The sequence below is a fragment of the Octodon degus genome, unplaced genomic scaffold (genome assembly GCF_000260255.1).
Source record: "Octodon degus isolate 3935 unplaced genomic scaffold, OctDeg1.0 scaffold00200, whole genome shotgun sequence".
Lineage (NCBI taxonomy): Eukaryota > Metazoa > Chordata > Mammalia > Rodentia > Octodontidae > Octodon > Octodon degus.
This window is the reverse complement of record NW_004524776.1, coordinates 3,950,199-3,966,266: the sequence shown is the minus strand read 5'-3', so window position 1 is coordinate 3,966,266 and position 16,068 is coordinate 3,950,199. Positions and strand designations below refer to the sequence as shown.

Sequence of the window (16,068 nt, the reverse complement as noted above, 5' to 3'; positions counted from 1 at the left end):
TCTCATTCACTCGCCAGGCCTGCGCTCTGGGTCTATTCAGGATCCGAAGGACCCCCGGTCCTCTCACTCACTCACCGGGCCTGTGCTCTGGGTCTGTTCAGGATCCCACAGCCTGGGTCATCTCTGAAGACTTTCAATAATATAATTAGATTTGAAATTGCAAGCCTGCCATTGTTCCTGGGAAAAACCAGTTTAATTCTGGTGTCCCATTATCCTAGATTGGCCATCCTTGTTTGAATGCAAAAGGTACTGATGCTATCACTACCATTTGCAACCATTATTCAGAGTTTTATCACAAGAAAGAGATTCATAGTCTATATTTGGTGAGTCAGCCTCTCCATTAACTTATCTTTTCTGAAAAAAAACACCAACAACACTATAAACTGTATTTAGGAGAAGTAATTATTCAAGAGTTAATGCATGTCCCAAAGAAACAGGTGGCTATATGACAGCATGACAGTTGTGATAAACATTCACCCAGTTTCCAGAGGCAAGAAATAAGTCATATTTGAGGAAATACAGTGCTCTCTGTTGCTGTGACAAAATAGCTAAGAAAACATTTTGAGGCTTATTTTGACTCACAGTTTCAAAAGCTTCAGTCCACCGCCGAATAGCTTTGTTTCTGGGCCAGTGTTGAGGCCACATAGCACAGTAGTGAGAGTGTGAAAGAACAAAGCTACTCCCCCAGGGAGTAGCTTCTTTTGGAGACAAAGGGAGAAAGGAGAAAGGGCAGGGTCCCAATGTCCCCTCAATGCAGAACTGCCCATGCTGTAACTTCATTCCAGTGGCCTCACCTTATCCCATAGGGCAGCTGCCACACCTTTAACATTCTAGCCTTTGGGGACACTCTAGATACAAACTAGCATAAATGAAAATAATATCTTCTTATATAATTATGTAGAGATACTTCTTCAGTAAAAGGTAAAATCCTATCACTAAGATACAAAAAGGCTGGGTGTGGTAGCATAAGCCTGTAATCATGGAAGGCTTAGGCAGAAGGACCACAGTAAGTTTGCTATGGTTTGTGTCTAGATGTCCCCCCAAAGCCTCATGCAGTCATGGGGTGGGCTTCTAGATTTTTTGATTGACTCATGGTCCAATGCTGGGATTAATGGTGTGAATGCTACATTCACCCTGGGGCAGGTAACCTGCATACTACATGATGGAGAGAAAGAGGCTTGCTCTCTTCTGCTTCTCTCTTTTTGCTCTTGCTAATTTTGCTGTTTTCCACTGCCATGACCTGCTGCCCTCTTCCATATGCCACTCTGCCTGGGAGCCAGCTGAGTAGGGACTGAAGCCTCGACCAACTGTGAACTAAGTAAACTTTTCCTTCCTTAGTTTTGGGCATCACATATTTTGTCCCAGCAAAGAGAGAAAAGAAACAAAGGCAAAGTTTCAAGGCCAGCCTGGGCAACTTTCAACCCTATGTGAAAATAAAATTTTAAAAGGGTTGGTTGGTGGTGTAACTCAGCACTCGGTGGTAGAGTGCTATCTTAACATAACCTTGGTTCCATCTCAGTATAGCAAAGTAAAACAAAAATAAAAAATAAACACATGTAAAAGATTGTATTCTATACCATTAATGAGAGAAAAAAATAAGTGTATAGCTGGCTTAAAAGAATCTGAAGAACATTCTAGTTGATAGATGAGAAGTACTGCAGTAAGCATGCAAAGGAAAGTACCACTGATTTTCTACGATGCAAGTCTATTGGACTGCTGTGAGATAGAACAGAATTTGCATGTGCATTGGAATTACTATTGCACTGGTATAGGTTCCCTACTACTTGTACAGTTGTGAAATAGCTCAAAGACAATGAATGACCAGGCTCAGCTTGCCTAAGTGACCTTTAGACAATGCACTTTTACATGGAAGCACCTTTTGCTTTCCCCTGCATTTCTTATGCACTCTCCTGAGAAGGAAGCACAGAAAATTCAGGTCCTTAATTAGCCGTATTTCTGTAGCACAAAGAAAGCTACTGGTTCTCAGTTTTTCATTTCACAAAATGATCCTTTACAGTAACAATGGCAAAACTTTTACAGCCCATTTATTTATCACAAAGTGCCAACAACACTGTAATTAAACATGAATACTGAGATTTTAGTTCAGAAAAAACAATTGACAATTTTTTGTCTTGAGAGAAAAATAACATACATGCCATAGGTTTTCCACCACTGCTTTAGGTCATAAAATGAAACATGGTTCCCTGAATGGTTATGTATGAAGGATAGACTCAGAGGGCTACTGAAAAAGTGACAGAGGCCAGGTACGGTGGTGCACACCTGTGATTTCAGCGCTCAGGAGGCTGAGGCAGGAAATTTGCTAAGAATTTGAGGCCAGCAGGGCTACAGTAGTAAACTCGAGGCCAGCCTGAAGTGTGCATGTCTCAAAAAAAAAAAAAAAAAAAAAAAAAGACTGAAAATCTTGGTATGTTACTCATCCAGATGTTCTTTCTTGATGCCAAACATATGATGTTTTATTGACCTTTTTAAAACCTCAATCAGGTGTTCAACTTGATTCAAACAGAGAGGGATTTAATCCATCATTTACTAGTTACTGAGTTAGCTGCTCTGTGAACTAAAACTGTCCACAGCATATATGTACTGTAAGCTCAGGGTCATTGCCGTATCATCCATCCTGTGACTGATACCTGTGTGAAGTGACTGTTAAAGTGGGGCTGGAATATAGTAGGAGCTCAGTATATATTTGCAGAACTACATCAAGGTTTTGGAATCCCAAGTGACTGAGGGAAATTGCATCACTTTCTAGGGAGATAGGGATCCTGGACAAGTAGGTAACCAGCTTCTAAAACTGACTTTGGAGGCTAAATTACTTTGGCCTCTGTAGAGCTGGAATCAGGTAGTTGGATTTACAGCATTTACTCAGCTGCCCTTTCTGTTGTCTAAAAATATAGCAAAGCAGCTTGGAACTGACTGATGAGACTACTGCTCTCTGTGTGATTACTTACTAACTTGGCATTCATAGCTCCGTGTACAAAGATCTGATGACACCACAAAGAAACATACCAGAGGCAGGGTTTAAAGATAGAAATCCCCTGTAGTGATCTGTCTTTCTCAAAGGCAGCATTTTCTAAAGTAGGTTCCAAGGAATAGCAGCTGTTAATACATCTTCTAAGAAAAAGAGGTGAGTATGTGGTCAATAAGTTTGGGAATTGTTGAGTGAAACTACATGATGGGTTTCTTGGCTGTAAAAATTTCTTTTAATTGCAGAGGATCAAACCTAGGGCTTCACACATGCTGGGCAAGTACTGTACTGATGATCTACCTATATGTCAAGCCTAGTGGTAGGAATCCCTACAAGGCTAATGCACACTGTAATTCTCTGAAGGGACCTGAAGCCTCCATGGAGGATGCAGCAACCACATGCCCTCAGCTCTGCATGATCTGCTGCTGAGCAGTGCTTTTACCATGTTATTTCAGCCCACCTTTCTCAAAACCTTTGCATAACCTCTGATGTCAAAGCCAAACTCTGCTGCCATTACTGAGGAGGGGGAGCCAAGCTTGAATCCAGGGCCTTGCACACACATTCTGCCATTAAGCTATGTGCCCAGTGCCACCCTACCATAACAAATACGGTTGTTTGGTTTTCCTTATTGTTGTTTTGGAGATTGAGTTCCCCTATGTTGTTGAGGCTGGCGTTTAATTCTGGGTCTGCTAAGTAATTCTCCTGCTCAGCCTAAGACATCAGCCCACAGACATGTGCCACAGTGCTAGCTAGTTTAAACATTTAATTAAAGATTAATATGTTGTGCCTGGTCTTCCTCACCCTTTGCAATCTGCACTGTCTCTCCCCCAGAGCTCATTTCCTCACACTCTTAAAGCACCCAGATCCTGGTACAGTCACTTTTATCTCTGCTTGCAGATACTCAGTAAAATGGCATAACATGAACCTACCTCATAACATTTATCAAGACCATTCAATAAGACAAGGATTTGAGCCAAATACAGTGATGCCCACCGGTCATCCGAGCAGTCGGGGAGGCTTTAGGCAAGAGGCTCATAAGTTCAAGCTTGGCCTGAGCAGTTTAGTGATTTACCCTAGCTCAAAATCAGAGGTGGGCTAGGGTGGAGGAGAACCCAGTGCAAAAGTCCTGGGTTAAGTTCCCAGTACCAAAAAGAGAGGTTTTAAAGAAGGATTTGATAATTTGGCAGGAGTATTTGTTAGCACAGAATAAATACCTAATAAATGTTACCTTTTTATTACTATGGGAAAAGGAAATTCTTTGTCTTTGGTTTGTCTTTGGTTGTATGCTTGTCCCAACACCACCCTGGGACCTGCTTGCAGAGCATGTCCTGTAGCTGGAGACATTGCATTACCCAGGAGAAAAACTGCATGGCTCAGTCCTGCATCTGCAGGTGCTCGTTTGGGGTGTTTCTATACACAAGAGATAGAATAATCTGTAAGCAATAGAAATTACTGGTAACTTCGAGGTTTCCAGCTATAGGGGCAACACATTGATGACTTCAGATCAATTTTAACAGATTACAGCCAACCTTTTTTAAAAGCAGGAGAAAAGAACAGAAAACAAGGCTGTACCTTGTGTAATTTTTGTCTCACTTGTTTCCATGAATACATAGATGCTGAGGAGCTTCATGTATTACTTGCTATGGTCGCAATTAATATATTTATTTAAGTAAGTTTTCAAAGCATGGGACCTTACTGAGAAAACAGAATGTATTAAAAACTTGTGGAAATCCTCCAAAATCAAAGAAATAGCTAAATAGATGGCTCTGCTAGGTGCTGAGGAGGGGAAGGAAACCAAGATGCACAGGCAGAGTTGCTTCCTTCCAGGAATTCCTTGTCTAGGGGGAGAGAGGGGTACAACGAGCTCATAGCACCAACCAGTCTGTGGCAACTGCAGCAACTGCATAGGCCAAATGCTATGGTGACACAGAGGAAAACGCAATTAAAATGCAATTATGAATTAATTTAGCTTATTCTCAGATCCCTTTCCAATACTAAGGCATTCCATCTGCCTTCCACTGCAACCTCCCCTGGGGCCTCTCCTATGTGCTTGTTTGACTTTTGGTTCCTAGGAGGGAGAATTTTATTTTAGGAGTGTTTTGCTTTGATTCCTCTCTTCCTCCTCTGATGAAATCCTTTGCACACTTTTAGGTCTCAAGTATCAGTACCTTATTCCCTTACCTCTCTTCCAGGCTCAGCATCCCTCTCTCCAGCAGTGTTTCTCTCTCATCCCCTATTTATGATAGCACATCCTGGTCTACCATGCATTCTGTTAGGGTAGAGATCACACTTGTTTTACTTTCCTGGAACTTGACTATGTTCAGTTAATATCTGTGAATGAATGAAAAATGAATAACTGTGTAAAGGAGCAAGCACAATCTAACGAGCAAGGAACACTGAGACCAGTTAATACAATTAAGACGAGGTGACTCTGATCACTTCACAAATAGATGCTAAGAGCGGTGTAGTAGGCTGCCTTGAATCTGGGAATGGAACAAAAAGGACATAAGTGGAAAAACTCATGACCTCTAATCAAGTGTGAGGTTTGGGGAATAGTCTTATATAAATGTTATATTCTCAGTTTTGTAAGAGGTTAAACACTTGTGGAAGAATGAAGGGAACGTGGAAACTCTCTGTACTGTCATCGCAACTTTTTGTAGATCTAAAAATACTCCAAAATATAAAAGTTATTTTAAAAAGGAATAGACAAGGAATTTAGCCAGTGCATTTGCCCAGTATAAATAAAAGCCCTCTGATGGAAAGTGTAAATATAACATCTTTTCCTCACTTTTGTTTAGAACCCCTAAAGAATACTGTAATAGTTTATATCTTTTCCTTTCCAAATTAATGAATGTAACTGATAAGAAGAAAATGTATTAAAAGTTTGGGGTTTTTTTCTTCTCACATGCCAATTTCTATTACTTGATTAAACTCAAGCATGTTCTACATTTTTCAAGAGAAATATCAGGTTCCCCATTTGTGTCACAGTTTTAAAGAAGAAATATGAGCTTCCCTAACTGCAAAAACCTCACTTGACATTCAGTAGAAGTCAGCTGTGCTCACCACTGTACTAACAACACCACTTCTTAATACTAACTGAATAATAATAACTCTCTTCCACATCTCAGGAATCTAAACTCGGTCTATGGTGTTTATTGAGGATCAATTGAGTATATGCTACTGCCCACAACTGTGGAAGTAATCTATAATAAAAGAAATTTTACACCTATAGTAAAAAATTATTCAGTTTCATAGGAATTTAACTTTTTGCATGTGTGTAGTTCCCATGGCAGAGATCAGGGCTTTGTGCTTGTTGGGCAAATGGTCTACCCATGGGCTACATCTCAGAGGCTTTACCTCTTTCTTAAGGGTTCGTACTATATTGCCAGACTATCCTTAAACTCCTGGAGTCAAGCTATTCTCAAGCCTCGGCCTCCTGCGTGGCTGGGGCTATAGTCGTGGGTCACTACACCTAGCTACTTTTTTTTGTGTGTGTGTGTGGCGGAACCAGGGATTGAACTCAGGCCCTTTCGCTTGCCAGGGAAGCGCTTATTTCACTGAGCCATCTCCCCGGCCCCATTGCACCCAGCTATTAAGTGTGCAGTATTTTAAAATTCTCCCTCAAAAATGAGCCAGAATTAGTTTATAAAACTAATTATTTCTTCTTTAAAACTGTGACACAAATGGAGAACCTGATATTTCTCTTGACTAATTCCCATTCCTTTAAATTGAAATAAATTCATTTAGTTTATATGTTTAAGTATACTTTGCAAAGTCAAGTTGTATTGAAGTCAGATCATAGTATCAAATTTATGACTTATTCTGCTAATACCTGATTTGTTTTTGTATTTTCTAACTTGTAGTCATCATAAGATGAGCCATGGTCTATGATTAAATCTTAACTGTTACTGTGAAGAGCAGTAAATCCTGAACATACCTAACAAACTCACTTCAAACCATCTGTTGGAAAGAACCAAGAGGAGCTGGGGAGTCTCTAGCTCTACCGGTTTTCCATTGGGTTAGACCATCTCTCCCCTTTGGTATATACTCTCTCCCCCTCAGTATATAAAATCAACTGTGCCTGGTCATCATCAAAAACTAATTAGAGATTCTAATCTCTGGAGATATGGATTAGGCTTATGTAAACAACTATATGTTGAAATATAAAATCAAGATCATAGTTCTTTTTTTCTTTTTGTATTTAGTACAGGGTCCATAGCATCTCCAGGGTCTCACTATATTGGTCTGACTCATAGTCATCCGCCTGTGGTCAGCCTCCTAAGTGCTGGGATTACAGGTGTGCACAACCATGCCCAGTCTCAGTCGCTTTCTCAGTGCGACCCGCAGGCGGGGCCAGCACGGCATAACAGGAATCAAACCGCAGCACACATAGGAGTCTTATGTCTAGCCATGGTGATGGCCATCTGGAATAAAGGCCTTGACCCAGGGACAAATCCAGATTTTATTCAGTCATGAAGGAGGGAGGAGTGGCATAAGGATGAAAGATTGAGAATTGCAGAAGTAGGTGAGTTCTGTGAGCTGGGCTAGGTAGGAGGTCTGCATTTACCTCTGCAATATGCAGAGAAGCTATACAGAAAAAAGAATTTGCATTGTATTATTGAGATAGTAGCTAATGTTTTGAGGTCCCATGTGTGCTTCAGCTCTAATGTGTAATCTTTCAAGCCCCAGAAAGTCATAGCATCTAACTTGAGGCTCGATCCCAGCCAACAGCCTGGAGCATTGGCTCTCTATCTTGGCCTGACCTGGCTCATATTAAACAGCAGCAGGGGTGGGTTATCAGGGAAACACGTGTGCCATCTTCAAAGACTACCAGCAGCTCCTCAGCTAGACCAGTGTGCACTGCTGAAAGCCAGCTGAAGGGGTAAGGAAAAGTCCTAGCCAGCTCTGCACCTATTGATAAATGGAAATAGGGTCAGGCACAGCTAAAATGGAAACGACTGTTGTTCTTTCAAGGATAGTCACCCAGGTGATCCTCCACATCACTGAAAGCTCTAACAGGTTCTCTAACACTGTTTTACTTAATGAATACACCTTTAAAACAATATTCACTTTTTTTTTTTTTTTTTTTTTTCCGGGGATTGAACTCAGGCCCTTGCGCTTGCCCGGGAGGTGCTTATTCTGCTGAGCTATCTCCCCGGCCCAACAATATGCACTGTTAAGGCATTTAACCTGTATTCATAATCCACAAGCCACTGGCCTGATTTTTCCATTGTACCCCCTGAAAGGACCATAGTTAACATCTGACTATTACTAATAGCAATTCTGGCTCATCAAATTGACATTTTCCTTTCTCATCAGGTGGCTGAGATTTAAGAAATTAATTTTGTGGTGTTTATTGCCGAGCAACACACATACTCTGAGTAAGCTTTAAAAAAAATACCTCTCCTTGGGCCAGGGAGATGGTTCAGTAGAATTAGCACTTCCCTGGCAAGCGCAAGGGCCTGAGTTCAATCCCCAGTTCCACCAAAAAAAAGAAACAAAAAACAAAAAACAAAAAACAACCTTTCCTGAATAAATGATCATTATAAAAATTCAAATAATACAGCAGAATAAAAAGCATTAAATGCCATTTCCTGCTCTCAAACTACTGTCCCATTGCAAGTGAGGTGTGTATTTTGTAGTGAAAAAAAAAATATATATATATACAAGATAAGATAGATTTACAGCTACTTGCTCTTAGTTCAATGAGAAGAAAGGTTTGTACTAATATTGTTTAGACAAGATATCATGTCTGCATCTTGTCCTCTGAATAACTACTATGAAGACAACAATATGCAATGTATTAATTATTTTAACTATCATACTAACCTGTTTTGAAACTGTTCCATTGCTATGTTATCTTTTTCCTCATTAAAATCAATAAAAGATAAAAAATTAAAAATTAAAAAAGAGAAAAAAATCAAGTGAGGTGTATATGCCCCAGTCTTTTATTGGACATAGATTAACATATGTATTTTTATTTATTTATTTTTCATTTGTGTATTTCGTACAGGGCCTCACTATGCAACCCGGACTCAGACTTGTAGTGACCCTCCTGCTTTCAGCCTCCCCAGAGCTGGGGTTACAGGTGTGTGCCACCATGCCTGGACTCTCTCCCTGGCTCAGCATGCCCAGTGGGCAGAGCCTGCATGGCGTGAGGGACAGAGGATCCAGAGCAGGTGCTTGGTCCACTGAAATATCTCACTGGCCCCAAAGTATGTATTTTTAAAAATAGCTTGCTACTAAAAGTGGTGACACACACCTGTAATCACAGCACTCAGGAGGCTGAGGCAGGAGGATCATGGCGAGTTTGAGACCAGTCTCAGCTACAAAGTGAGGTCAAGGCCAGGCTGAACTGCATAGGAGTACCCTGTTTCAAAAAAGAAACAAAAATAAATAAATAAATAAATAAAACTTGTTGCTATAATGAATATACAAAAATGATCAACTTATAAAGAAAACAGTGTAACTGTGGTTCACAGTTGTGGGGGTTTCAGCCCATGGTTAGCTGGGGCTATTGCTTTGGGCCTGTGGTGAGGCAGAACATCATGGTGGAGAACCCAGGGGGGAGAGATGCCCATCACTTCTCAGAATGGGGAAGAGGAAACAAAAAGGTAGGAAGAGACTGGGATCCCCTGATCTCCTTCAAGAGCACATCTCCATGGGCTGGGGAGAGAGTTCAGCTGCATAAGGGCCTGCAGGTCCTGAGTTCCATCCCCAGTACCAAAACCCAAAAGCATATCCCCAATGACCTGACTACTCTCACTGGGTCCCTCTTCTTAAAGTTTTCCCTATCTCCCCATAGTGCCAAACTGGGGATCCAGCCTTTAACACAGAGACTTAGAAGTATGGACATTCCAGAAACAAATAGTAGCAAATAGTTCAGATGATATCATGTATATTAAATACAGATTAAATTTTCACTCAATGTATCATGATCCTTTCTGTCAGAGATACAGAATTATCCTTTTATGAGGACTAAATAGTTCTCTCTCTCTCTCTCTCTCTCTCTCTCTCTCTCTCTCTCTCTCTCTCTCAAACTGGGGATGCAACTCAGAACCTTGCCCTCCCCAGGCAGGCGCTTGTGCCACTGAGCTATGTCCCCAGCCCTGAGTACTGAATATATCTCTTTTCCTTAACTAATTCTCCATTGATGAGCATTTAGGCTATAACATTTTTGCTTTTCTAAAGAATTCTAGGATAAATGTGTTTGTTTGTTTGATTGGTTATTGTGAGAGGAAGCCCTAGTTGGTTACTGATTTAAAGATTGCCCTAGCCTTCTCCAACTTCCAAGGAGGATTCCCTGAGTGGACTAAAGATTCTTTGAATGGGGTTCAAACTGCCCTACCTAAGAGAGCCTCTAAATAAAAAGTATTGGGTTGGGGTGGTGGGGATGGGGTGTTTGGACCCATCTTGGCTAGAGAAGGAGCAAGAGCAGTAATGAGAGAGATTCAAGGGGGAGAACATAAAGGGGGAGGGGAAGAAAGAAAGGGGGAAAGAGAAGGACTGCATATTTCAAGGGGGACAATTAGACATTTTGTTCCATGATGAACAAAATAGGCTTCTTTCCAATCTATAAGCAAAAACATCAACAAAAAAGCCATTACTCATTAGGGGAGGCAGGTGTGTTATTTGTTTTGTTCACATGTTTTTGATGGGATGACATGCCCAGTCCAGCCTGAAAGTACAAGGCCAAAAGCAAGGGCTGTTATTTGTGGGCTACACTGAGAAGAGGCCATCAGCTCAACATCTCAGCATATCAGTGAATACTGGCTGAATAGTTCACCAACTTTGCCCGCCTACAGGATTCCCGAGATGGCTTGGACATCATCCTTAGCCTCAAGGAATTTATGGGCTGGTGAGATAGACACGTTAATGGATAATTATACAATGTGCCAAGTGCTTCATTAAAGGGAAAAAGTGGCTCTCCTGGGATCTCTAAGGCTTCTGACTCAGTCTGGGAGTCCCAGGAAAGCCGGGCAGGAATCACCCCTGGGCCCGGAGAAGGAGGAGAAGCAGGGAATGAGCAATATCACCGAAATATGAAACAGCCTGGTGCTTCTGGGGCCTACAGGTGATTCATTAGGGACAGAACAGTCCTGCACGAGTTCTGTGCCTATCCAGCCTTCTTTCCCTTCTCCCTTCTTCCTTCTCACTCTTATCCAGTCACCTTGTACAGTTCATTCCATGCTCTCTCTGCTTAAAACACAGTGCTAAAAGCTAGGAAGAACATAGAAAATAAACTCTAGCGTAGCCACTGTCCTCATGGAATTAATCATACAAATAGAAATATAATTTCAACTTATGGTGAGTGCTGTGAAGGAAAAGGCAGATTACCCAATAAAATGCAGAATGTCTAGTTAATTAACTATGACCCTGAGATGAACAACAAATTTTTTAAATATATTTAGTACAGGGTCTACACAGATCGGACTCACAGTGATCCTCCAGTGTTCAGCCTCCCAAGTGCTGGGATTACAGGTGCGTGCCACCACACCCAGTCTCAGTCACTGTCATTGTCTCAGCACATCCCGGGGATGGGGCCAGATGGCACACCAGGGATCAAACCCAGGGCCCTGCGTCTGCCTAAGCAGGAGCTTTAATCTGATGAGCTCTGTGTCCAGCCCTAAATTTCTGAATATAAGTTTTTAAGTAGAAGTAAATTGTCTCATGCAATATTTGGGACATATTTATACTAAAAAATTTTGTTGTTAAAAATGAATTTCATTTGCTGAACCCATAAACCTGAAGTCTAAAGTGTCTTGAGATTATAACTGGAGGATGTGAGCTGGTTTGGGGTGATGTCAGGAGGGGATGGTAGGCAATGGGAAGCACAGAACAGGAGGCTGCTCCTGGGAGAGGAGGCAGGGAGAGAAGGTGTTCTGATGGGAAGAAAACAGCATGAATAGTAGAAGAACAGTCTCCACGGTGCATTTACAAATCTGAGAGAAGGTCCCTGGGGCTCCAGCACAGACAGTTAATTCACCGGGCTCTGGAGAGAGAAGAGGCAACTGGGAAGTGGATAAATATATCACACTATTAAGGAGGGACGCTGCACAAGTAAATGTCAGGTGGTGACTCAGATTATTGATTCCTGAAGATGAATCAATGGAGATGTCCCCTGGATCCACTTCACCCCTCTGTTGCCAGGTGGCAGGGGACACTGACACAGAGGCCAGTGCACAGCCAGCACTGGTTTCTTAAACCAGGCAGAGTCATCACCCAGACATCTGATTTTGCCCATGAACAGGCAACAGCAGAGAGGTTCAAAGCCTGGAAAAAGTCGTGGAGCCCTGTTTGTTTCAGCTGATGTACAAGCTACTCCATCCTTTAGTCACTTTCCCTTGCTTCCTCACTGGATCACCCCCTGAAGAGTGTAACTGATCTGTCAGAGAGAAACCACTCAGGGAAGAACTTTAGTGAACTGGGTAGGATGTATTTGCTCCTGGGATGGAAAGCTCTGGCTAACAAGGCTGCATCAGCATCCTATGTATGCCCCACAGTGTCACCCAAGCTCCACCAAAACTGCAGTTCCTGTGCACCAAGACAGTCACCAGAAGTAGTGGTTCTCAATGAGAGGTGACATTGTGCCACTCCAAGGGACATTTGTCTGTATCTAGAGGAATTCTTAATTGTCACAGCTGAGATGATGGGGTGCTACGGGCATCTAGTGGGTAGAGACCACTGATGCTGTTAAAGCTCTTACAGTGCCCAGCATAGCCCTCTCCTCCTCCCCAACCTAACTTATCTGGCCCAAAATATTAGTAACGCTGGGGTGAGAAATCCTGCAGTGGAGATGGTGGTGGCGTGGGGTGGGTGCTATTCTGAATCCAGTGACAGAAACAAGATCCAAGGCTTTCAGTATTAGTATAGACACTGGGGTCTTTGAGAATCCCTGAGAGGCATCCTTTAAGCCACTGTTCAACAGAGATGTGGCCAGATCCCAACACCAGAAAGCTAGGAAGCCTGAGAGTCACTATGGAAGGTGGAGGAGAAAATGCATAAGAGGCTGAGTCACGTTGCCTTACCTTGTCATCTGCCATTGAGGTCATGTCAGGAATAGCCTGGCCTTGGCTTTTTTTTTTTTTTTTTTAAATATTTATTTATTTTTTGTGTGGCCAGCTCAGCCCACCAGGGGGCGGGAGGGCTGGCATGTGGTGCTGGGGGATTGAACCGAGGTCCCTGTGCTTTGCTTGGCTTAGCTTAGCTTGTTCTAAGTAGGTGCTTTAGACCACTGAGCCATCTCACCAGCCCCTGGCCTTGGCTTTCACACTAACCTTAACAATGCTCATTGTAACTTTGCATCTTCAGTATTCCCAAACTTGTTCCTTTGGGAGTTCATGCACAAAGAAAGCCACCTGCCGCCCACACACTCTTGCCCTTGCTCCCACAGCTGCTGGGGAGCCCTGCTTTAGCAATGAGGCCGTGCTGTTCTAGCACAGGACTTCCCAATGTGAGCATCCCAACGCCATGGAGCACATGTGGTGTTCTTTTGTGTATGCTGGTTTTTTGATTTGTTTTTTATTTTTATTTATTTATTTTAATTTCAGGCATAGGACTGGGGATATAGCTCAGTGGTCTAAGTGCCTGCTTGGCAAGTGAAAGGACCCTGGGTTCGATCTCCTGTGCCACATGCCATGCTGGCCACTGAGACCGGGCATGGTGGGGAAAGCCTGTAATCTCAGTGCTGGAGAGGCTGAAACAGGAGGATCACAAGGAGTCTGAGCTGCATAGCAAGAACCTCTGCCAAAGATATAAGTTAAAATTAATTAATTAATTTTAGGAATTAAACTAGCATCCAGAAAAATCTAATAGTATCTCTGGACATACTGGAGATCTATGTGATGGAACTGTTTGTGCATTTTGACTGGGATCGTGATCACATAAACCTGTACATGTGATAAAATTAACAGTGGATACACACACATACATTGAAAGTTTCTTATTCCTCTTTTTATTACCTTCCTGTGAACTATTTGGCATTTGTTAGGATCACATCTTTATTTATTTATAACTCTATAATGTTCTCAGTGGTTGCTCTGATAACTATTTTAATAATGTTAAAATATCTATAGAAAGGGTGATCAAAATGTATGGGTAATGTTTAAATTCTTTAAAAATTATTATGGTAAAATATACATTGCCTTTAATTTCCCTCAAAGTGCTCCCCTAGCTTCAAACATGCTCTCCCATTGCTCCTGTCACTGCTGTGAGGAGTGATAAAAACAAGACGATGCTGCGACCGAGCACCATCCAGCAGAAAGGCAGGTGCATGCAAACACTATGCATGTCCTCCCGTCTGCCTCACGCCTTGGGTCTGGCACTGTGTGGCTTCTGACTCCTCCTCAGTAAAACTGACCATGAAAGGTGAACACTTTGAATTAATTTGGGACATCAAAGCAGCTACAACATCTCGATTACAGATACTCAAGAAAGAGACTTCCAGAACTGCTTAGGAAGTATCAAGAACAGACTGGTAATGGTGGTGCAAGCCTGTGATTAAAATCACCAATTTATATATGTATATACAAAACAGTTAGGATAGATATACAGCTACTTTCTTTTAGTTCAATGAGAAGAAAGATTTGTACTAATAGTGTTTGGACAGGATGTCATGTCCGCATCTTGTACTATGAATAACCACTACGAAGACAACAATATGAAATGTATTAATTATTGAAACCATCCTATTAATCTGTTTTGAAGCTGTCTCATTGTTATTTGTTTTTCAATAAAATAAAAAGAGATTAGACAGATGCATGTGGTCGCAAGTGAAATAAAATTGGCATCTAATGCAAAAAAAAAAGGGTTTTTTTTTTTTTTTAATCACATCATACATATTGACAGGTCCAGAAGCTTGTAAAACAATAAAAGCAAAATCAATTCCACAAAAGAAAGAGCTTTATTCAGTGGCCAAATACTGGAAAGGAAAGAATTTTTGCTCACGAATAAATTTCTCAACTCCTGTGAGCTGGGGAATTGTAAATGCAAGAAAGGAATGCTAAGGAAAGGAGACAGGTGAGGGGAAGGGACATTCATGTCTTTTCTGGATAGTGAGAAAGGTCTTCTAGGAATTGAGGTCTACCTCAGTTTCCTCCTTCCACAGTCAAGTATTTCTAGGTATGGTGGCTGGTAGATGTATTAAGCCTTCAAGGATTGGGGGAGGGGAGGGGGGTAGGTCAAGTTAACCTGGTGTTATAGGTTTGGATAAAACAAAGGACCAACATGTTTACACATGGAACTGGGTAGAATCTGACCCAAAGGTTAAGATAGCAAGGGCAGAGATATCCAGAGTTCTCATTCCATTTGAGTCCCCAAGTGAAGAATCCTTGTTTTCAGCAAGGTAGTCAAGTCTGCAAGAATAGTCAAGTCTGAAAGTAACCTAGGCAACCATTATCATCATAACTCACACATCAGAGGTGCTCTGTACAGCAAAGCTAGTGGGAGACCAACAATGTATTGTGCCCAGCTGAGTGAACTCCAAAATTAGTGATTTTTAAATCAACAAAGAGGAAGTAAAGCTAGAGAGTTTATTAGGGTTTTTCTCAGTAACGATCTTTTAGGTCTCTTTAACCATACCACTTTTTTGTTTGTCTTTTGATTTTTTTTCCACCCTAGGGATAAAACTCAGGACCTTGTACTTGCCAGGCAGGCACATAAACTGCTGAGCTATCTCCCTGGACCATGTTTTTTTTTTTGTTATAAATATTTTTATTACTATCTTCCTGCAGATACCATGGCCAGTAAAGCAGTTTTATGTACTATATTTTTAAAAGCCTAGAGATTTAAACACAAGAGTAAAGAACTTTACTATCTTTATATATTATATCACAGTATATAAACCTATTAAACTTTTCAGCATCAACAACAAATCATTACCCCGTACCTTGCTTCATTGCTGGAAGGTGGACTCTTGATTCAGGAATGTTAAATAATAGGTAAATTATTTGTATTCACTGTACAAGGGCCATTTAAGACCAACTTATGAAATAATAGCACTAGCCAAACAGATACAAATACCAAAAATAATGTGTTCTCTATGCACAAATATGTATATTTGAGACATGGCAATTAAGGAACAAGAC

General features: G+C 41.5%; 1 protein-coding gene across 1 annotated transcript in view; it reads left to right on the top strand.

Annotated features, from left to right (window-relative positions):
- The window catches only part of CUNH16orf45 (chromosome unknown C16orf45 homolog), a 157,456-nt gene that overhangs the window by 22,520 nt on the left and 118,868 nt on the right, over positions 1-16,068 (top strand). The window lies entirely within an intron of this gene.